This window comes from Hyperolius riggenbachi, chromosome 3 (genome assembly GCF_040937935.1).
Source record: "Hyperolius riggenbachi isolate aHypRig1 chromosome 3, aHypRig1.pri, whole genome shotgun sequence".
NCBI lineage: Eukaryota > Metazoa > Chordata > Amphibia > Anura > Hyperoliidae > Hyperolius > Hyperolius riggenbachi.
This window is the reverse complement of record NC_090648.1, coordinates 506,863,203-506,871,182: the sequence shown is the minus strand read 5'-3', so window position 1 is coordinate 506,871,182 and position 7,980 is coordinate 506,863,203. Positions and strand designations below refer to the sequence as shown.

Below are 7,980 nucleotides of genomic sequence, written 5' to 3'. Positions count from 1 at the left end.
TCCCTCCTGTGGACCTCTAACACTAACCTCCCACCTGTGGATGCCTAACACTAATATCCCTCCTGTGGACCTCTAACACTAACCTCCCACCTGTGGACGCCTAACACTAACCTCCCTCCTGTGGACGCCTAACACTAACCTTCCTCCTATTTTTTTTCCTGGCTGGCTAGGCTTGCAATTTTGGCTTCCTGTACTTATTTCAAATACGGCTCGACTAGACTGGACAGCAGTATTTTCTCTGTACAAACTTCACCTTAGTCAGGTAGGGCTCCGAAGTGGTGCCTTCTTCCGTGAGCAAAAAGCTGACTCCACCCAGAACAGAGAGCAGAGGGAGGAGGTGGGTGGGTTCATGCTCTGTGCAGAGGAAAATACTCCCACTGTGCTGGTATGGTTTGCTAATACTGCATAGATCTGAACCAAGCACACCCAGGTTTCTTGATCAAATGTTCACATGGGTTAAAAAGTGAAATACAGTTTGTAGGTATTTTGATAACCCCCAAGAAATCCCAGGCAAGAATCTAGTCTAGATATTATTTAGGGATTAATTTGGGGGGATCAATGTATATTGGATGGATCCTAGTCAAAATGAGTTTGTATGGAGTCAAATCATTCGATAGTCCAAAAAAACATGAATTTTATTTCAACACTTTAAAAAACATATAAATGCACTTTTTTTTTACATAAATCATCACAACATACATATATAAATTTAACATATTCTGCCACAATAACAAAATCATCCAATAGGGGTGACTTAGTAACGGAAGGATGTCCCTTTATGCCAACCTAGACCTTACAAGGTCTGCTAGATAAACTTTTAAGGGACATTAGTATCCATCTTCACATTCTATTTGAATACTAGTAGTATGCCTGCCGAGACCATAAATAATACTGCATAGATCTGTGGGGCATGTGATCGATTTTTCCAAAGGGCCTTTTATTGGAACAGCTGCATCAAAGTTATCTGAATAAAGGCTCTAATTAAACAGCCGCCAGCTATTGGCTTTGATTGGCTCAGGTTTTTTTTTTTTTTTAAATTTCTTTCCCTTTCCGGGGCCAGTGGAATTTCTTTGATGCTAGGAGAATGTTTTTTCATCACTTGTGGGGAGTTTTGGATACAATTTATAGGGGAAATGGTGCTGCAGTTAATGAGTGATTAACCATTTGTCGACTGCTGGTACATCGGTGTATATATATAGTCCAGGAGGGATCAGCAGCAATCACAAGCTGTAGGTTGGGTATGCACACAACTGGGGGCTCCCAAGCCCCTGGATGAACAGAAAGAAACCACGTGGAGTTGCAGCACACAGCTCTTCTTTTATTATAGAACATATGCAAGAATACAGGTAAGCAAATAGTTTCGGTCGTCCCCGACCTTTGTCAATGCCAAACAAACAATGAATCCATGGTCATATATATACCCACCCCATTAGGAAATTACATCATGGTATTATGGGAAACACCCACAAAACATATAAACACTGTATTTTTGTTTGTGTTTTGTGGGTGTTTCCCATAATACCATGATATAATTTCCTGTTGGGGCGGGTATATATATATAGATTCATTGTTTGTTTGGCATTGATAAAGGTCGGGGACGACCAAAACTGTTTGCTTACCTGTATTCTTGCTTATGCTCTATGATAAAAGAAGAGCTGTGAGCTGCAACTTCACGTGGTTTCTTTATATATATATATATATATATATATATATGCCCAATCCCAATTGCCACGCCGCTGCCGCTCATTTCTGTCGAAATCCTGCTGTTCAGTGATCGGTGTATGGGAACAGCATGTTCCCAAACCCAATCGCAGTGCCTGTGATGAGTGAGTGCTGGCTTCAGCGAGATGCCGGCATTTCATTCACAAGTGAAAACAAAACAGTTGCACTTAGGGCCCATGGAAATCTCTAAACGCTGAGCGATTTTCTGGCGTTTTCCAGTGGTTTTTCCTAGTGATTTGCCAGTGATTTTTCACTGTATAGAAAGCGTTTTTTTTTCAGCATTTTTTCAGCGATTAGCATTTTGCGATTTTTAGTTCATTATGCCTGCAAAACTGTTTTCTTTTGATTTGATTGGCTTACCAGGATCCGTAGATATTGGGTACACCCGCTTCTGATGCAGAGGTCACAGAAAGGACAATTCAGGGCACTATATGCAGACCTGCAGCAGCACCCGGACCAATTTTTTTGCGTACACCAGGATGCGATTTACAGGTAAATAGAACCAAAACCTTTGCCTTTGTTGTTTTTTGTACTGCTGCCATATACCACTGCTACAGTACTAGAAAATATACATACTGTATATAATGCTAATTAGACACATTTAACAAAGACAGAAGAATCGTTAGTTGCTACATAACACAACTTTTATTTTGTTGCAACCACCATGAACAGGTGTGTATTGCCTGTAATATAACTTAAAGAGAATCTGTATTGTTAAAATCGCACAAAAGTAAACATACCAGTGCGTTAGGGGACATCTCCTATTACCCTCTGTCACAATTTCGCTGCTCCCCACCGCATTAAAAGTGGTTAAAAACAGTTTTAAAAAGTTTGTTTATAAACAAACAAAATGGCCACCAAAACAGGAAGTAGGTTGATGTACAGTATGTCCACACATAGAAAATACATCCATACACAAGCAGGCTGTATACAGCCTTCCTTTTTAATCTCAAGAGATCATTTGTGTGTTTCTTTCCCCCTGCAGCTATCTTCCACTGAAGTGTCAGGCTGTTTCTTCCTGCAGAGTGCAGACAGCTCTGCCTGTATGTAATTCCTCAATATGTGAAAGCCCAGCCAGCTCAGAGGACGATTTATCCAGCTTGTAAAAGATAATAGAGCAGAGAGAAGCTGCACTAATCTAAATAACACACAGGCAGTGTGCAGAGAGGGGCCTGGAGGTGGGAGATGCATCACAGAACCACAACACTGAAGAACTTGGCAGCCTTCCATACACAGGCTGACAAGTCTGACAAGAGAGAGATAAGTTGATTTATTACAGAGATGGTGATAGTAGAACGTGCTGCAGTAAGCCAGAGCACATTAGAATAGATTTTGGAACTTGTAGGATGGAAGAAAACCGGATGAAATTTTTGTTACGGAGAACGGAATTCAGAACTGTACGCTACAGAGCGTACCGAGAAAAAAAAGTACAAAAAGAGGAATAATGTGTATTGTGTAACAGCATACACAGCATAGTAATACCAACAAAACTGTTTAGTACTTCCACATAGGTAATAGAGGTAGTAACACTGGAATAAAGTACAAGTGCAAATGTTTCAGTATAGTATTAACAGGAAAACATTTTTTATTCCCCTTTCAGTTTTGATCAATTGCTACAACAATTGAGGCCTACTCTTCAACGTAGACACACGGTTCCACAAGGCAATTTCCCCCACGGTGAGTATTCGCATTAACAAATGTTTTTGGGGGTGCAATGTGTGTGGTTTTGCTTTGTGCGGGAGGGGGAGGTGTTCTGGTGTCTAGTTTACAGTACTCAACAATTAAGCGTAGTACCATCTTGTGGTCGAAAAGTAAAAATACACTTTTCTATATAGAATTGCATTTTTATATATAGAATTAATGTTTAACTGCTTACACCCCTACCCTATAGTTACCAAAAATAAAACACTTGTAAAATTAAGAATAAAAAAAAGGACGCCATTTAAAAAAGAAGAAGACATAAATAGTTAACTTACAGACTTTTTAATATGAATGGCTTGAGGGTATATTACTGTTCATTTTGCAAATAAAGGCTTGTAATTATTGATACAGTATTTTAAAATCACAAAACGGAAAAAAAAAAATCACCTTTATTTCCAGATAAAATATTATCACCATCCATTGTACTAAGGACATAATTTAAACACCTTAATGACCGGGACAGATGGACAAATAAAACGTGTGGGTTTTAACTATCAAAGCACATTTTATTTTAAAACTAAAATGGCTAAAAACTGAGAAATATTTTTTGCTTTTTCCTTATTATTTATTTTAAAATGCATATAAAATAAAATAAGTCTTAGCAAAAAGTGCCTCCCCAAAGAAAGTCTAATATGTGGTGTAAAAAAAATACAATATATCTATCATTTTAATGTGATAAGTAACAATAAAGTTATTGGCAAATGAATGGGAGGAGCGTGATGTGAAAATTGCTCTGGTTTTAAAGGGGAAAAAAATTGTGGTTTGGAAGTGGTTAAAGGTTAGGACAGAAGGAAACACTGGTAGGTTATTCTAAAGAGGTCTTTTGGAGGCATTTTTAAATGTTTTGACCACAGGGGCAGACAGGACGTGGGAGTGAGCTCCAGAGCGTGCGGGCAGTCCTAGAGAAGACTTGAAGACGTTAGTATTACTTGGAGACGTTAAACTTGGGGACAGTAAAGTATTAAGATGAAACAAGGCCCTAAGCAAGATAGCAGCTTTTGCCAACCGCTGATGATTTGGTGGGGGCACTAGGGGCTAAGGTTCACCAGGCCCCTAGACTCTCTCTAGGCCCTAAGTAACTGCCCAGGTTTGCCTTGTAGATGATCCGACTCTGGGAGGGGAGTGTAAATTTCAATCGCACACGCAGGTAAGCTTTTATTTCTAACACTAGATGGCAGTAATTAACTGGCATGGTAGTTAAACAAAACAAAACAAAAAAAAAACAAAGAAGTTGGACGATGCTCAAGTAAACTTAATTTAACCTTCTTGTCTATTTTCTGATACTATGATAATAGCACAGGATCTGCCTCCGTCAGCTTAATGGTAAGACATGCTCATTAAAAGCTGCTGTCTCATGCTTTGCGCAGCCACTGGCTCTCAGAAGGGGAAACATTGATTGCTGAGCGTTGAGCGCAGCTGCTGCAGCAGATACAGAAAACTCCAGCGTTCATCTGTAAGCAGGTCGGTAAGTGAAAACAGCGCCGCTTAAGAAGGGGTTATTATGCTCTGTATATATTTTATGTCTATATTTTATTTATAGGGATAGTGTTTCGCATCCATTGGTGTTATCATTTTCCGTACGCTAGATTGATGTGATGATACAGGTCTGCCTTCCATTCGTGCCAAATGCCAGATGTGACATACGAAGCTGGTAACACTCTCAGCCAATCGAAATTCACCCTTTGTTAGCACTCAGGAGAGGGGAGAATGCTGATTGGCTGTTCTCGGTGACTGCACTTTGTGCTCTACTCTGTTTTTGTAACAGGTGTCAGCATGTGTTGAAAATAAATGATGTGTTTTTTATCATGTCACCTGCTTTATTATGTTTTATTATGTCACCTGATTTATTGTCAGTAATGTTAGGGCTGTAATGCAACCCATATTGTTCACAGCAATATTTTACTTTGTGTTGTTGTTGTAGTCACGATCGTAATCTGCTAATTAGGATTACATGAAATTTTGTGTAATTTTTTTTAATTTTTTTTCAATTACAGCCATACGTAATTATGATTTGGACATGCAATTTGATTTAGCTTAATGCATCTGTAATTTCACGTAATTTTGTGTAATTTCACATAATTGTGTGCCCCCATACTATCACCAGCAAAATTGCTAGGTGTGTTAAAGAGACACTGAAACGAAAAAAAAAATTGATATAATGAATTGGTTGTGTAGTACGGATAATTACTAGAACATTAGAAGCAAAGAAAATATTCTCATATTTATATTCTCAGCTATATAGTGTTTTTTGTATAAAATTACATGATTCTCTAATATTTGCAGTTTACACATTACTCAGCATTCTACATGATTTTACAGAGCAGGCTAGCAAACTTCTGAACTGTGAACTGTCCTCTGCAGAAGAAAAAACAATACAGTGCCAGGCACTTGAGATAATAAGCTTTAGAAGACAGAGCTCTCTGCGACGAAACTGGTGGTGCTCAGTGGCTCTTTTGCATAGGTAACAACTGGAGTTTCTTAACTCCTCCTGTACTGGAAACAATATTAGACTCATGTCTCTGCGCCTAAGGTTTTGTTTCTTAGCCGTACTACACATACAAATCCTTATATCATCCCTTTTTTTTTTTTTTTTGCTTCAGTGTCTCTTTAAGGGGAATATTGACAACAAGTCAAAAACATAATTTTTCAAAAAGATCTTGCAGGTTTTGAGATAATCAATTTTGAAAATGCAGAGGAATAAGGAAAAATTTACATTTTTCTGAGTTTAAAAACCATTTTCCCTTTGCATTATCAAATCAATTATCTCAAAAACGGCAAGGTCTTTTTGAAACATTTTTTTTTTGCCTTCTTTACGTTGTTCTCCTTAACATACATAGCAATTTTGGTGACAATAGCATGTATGGGACGCTGCTATTATCCCCTAAAGTCAGCACAAAATTACGCGAAATTGTGAAATTACAGTTCCTGATTATGTTTACATGTGAAATGCTTTACGAATTTCCCCAAAATTTTGCATTAGGATTTTGCATCACAATTGCGAAGTCCCCATGCAGACTGGGATAGGCAGAATGGGAAGCCCCGGCCGCTTAAGGCTTTGCACCCTGAGCTATACCATCCCGCATGGTCTATGGTAAGGGGGGCTCCGGGGGAGAGGGGCGGCCAAGCCTTCCCCCCAGCCCTTGTCGAATCCATGGACCAGTGGCATAGCTAGAGATTATGGGGTGCCATAGCAAAACGTTCATGGGGCCCTCTAATGTAAGCACTCTATCTACAGTGGTGTGAAAAACTATTTGCCCCCTTCCTGATTTCTTATTCTTTTGCATGTTTGTCACACTTAAATGTTTCTGCTCATCAAAAACCATTAACTATTAGTCAAAGATAACCTAATTGAACACAAAATGCAGTTTTAAATGATGGTTTTTATTATTTAGTGAGAAAAAAAACCTCCAAATCTACATGGCCCTGTGTGAAAAAGTGATTGCCCCCCCTTGGTAAAAAATAACTTAAAGGTGGTTTATTACACCTGAGTTCAATTTCTGTAGTCACCCCCAGGCCTGATTACTGCCACACCTGTTTCAATCAAGAAATCACTTAAATAGGAGCTATCTGACACAGAGAAGTAGACCAAAAGCACCTCAAAAGCTAGACATCATGCCAAGAGACAAAGAAATTCAGGAACAAATGAGAACAAAAGTACTGTAATTGAAATCTATCAGTCTGGTAAAGGTTATAAAGCCATTTCTAAAGCTTTGGGACTCCAGCGAACCACAGTGAGAGCCATTATCCACAAATGGCAAAAACATGGAACAGTGATGAACCTTCCCAAGAGTTGCCGGCCGACCAAAATTACCCCAAGAGCGCAGAGAAAACTCATCCGAGAGGCCACAAAAGACCCCAGGACAACATCTAAAGAACTGCAGGCCTCACTTGCCTCAATTAAGGTCAGTGTTCACGACTCCACCATAAGAAAGAGACTGGGCAAAAATGGCCTGCATGGAAGATATCCAAGGCGCAAACACTTTTAAGCAAAAAGAACATTAAGGCTCGTCTCAATTTTGCTGAAAAAAACATCTCAATGATTGGCAAGACTTTGGGGAAAATACCTTGTGGACCGACGAGACAAAAGTTGAACTTTTTGGAAGGTGCGTGTCCCGTTACATCAGGCGTAGAAGTAACACAGCATTTCAGCAGAAGAACATCATACCAACAGTAAAATATGGTGGTGGTAGTGTGATGGTCTGGGGTTGTTTTGCTGCTTCAGGACCTGGAAGGCATGCTGTGATAGATGGAACCATGAATTCTACTGTCTGCCAAAAAATCCTGAAGGAGAATGTCCGGCCATCTGTTCGTCAACTCAAGCTGAAGAGATCTTGGGTGCTGCAGCAGGACAATGACCCAAAACACACCAGCAAATTCACCTCTGAATGGCTGAAGAAAAGCAAAATGAAGACTTTGGAGAGGCCTAGTCAAAGTCCTGACCTGAATCCTATTGAGATGTTGTGGCATGACCTTAAAAAGGCGGTTCATGCTAGAAAACCCTCATATAAAGCTGAATTACAACAATTCTGCAAAGATGAGTGGGCCAAAATTCCTCCA

At 39.4% G+C, this 7,980-nt stretch overlaps 1 protein-coding gene across 2 annotated transcripts in view; it reads left to right on the top strand.

Annotated features, from left to right (window-relative positions):
* Positions 1 to 4,667: 4,667 nt before the first annotated feature.
* The window catches only part of LOC137561770 (tetraspanin-11-like), a 152,768-nt gene continuing 149,455 nt past the window's right edge, over positions 4,668 to 7,980 (top strand). The window contains exon 1 of one of the 2 annotated variants that reach the window (XM_068273126.1): positions 4,668 to 4,746. The gene's annotated coding sequence lies outside the window, so the exon portion shown is untranslated. Of the gene's footprint in view, positions 4,747 to 4,801; positions 4,889 to 7,980 lie in introns of those variants that run through there. The other variant, XM_068273125.1, reaches the window with a different exon arrangement.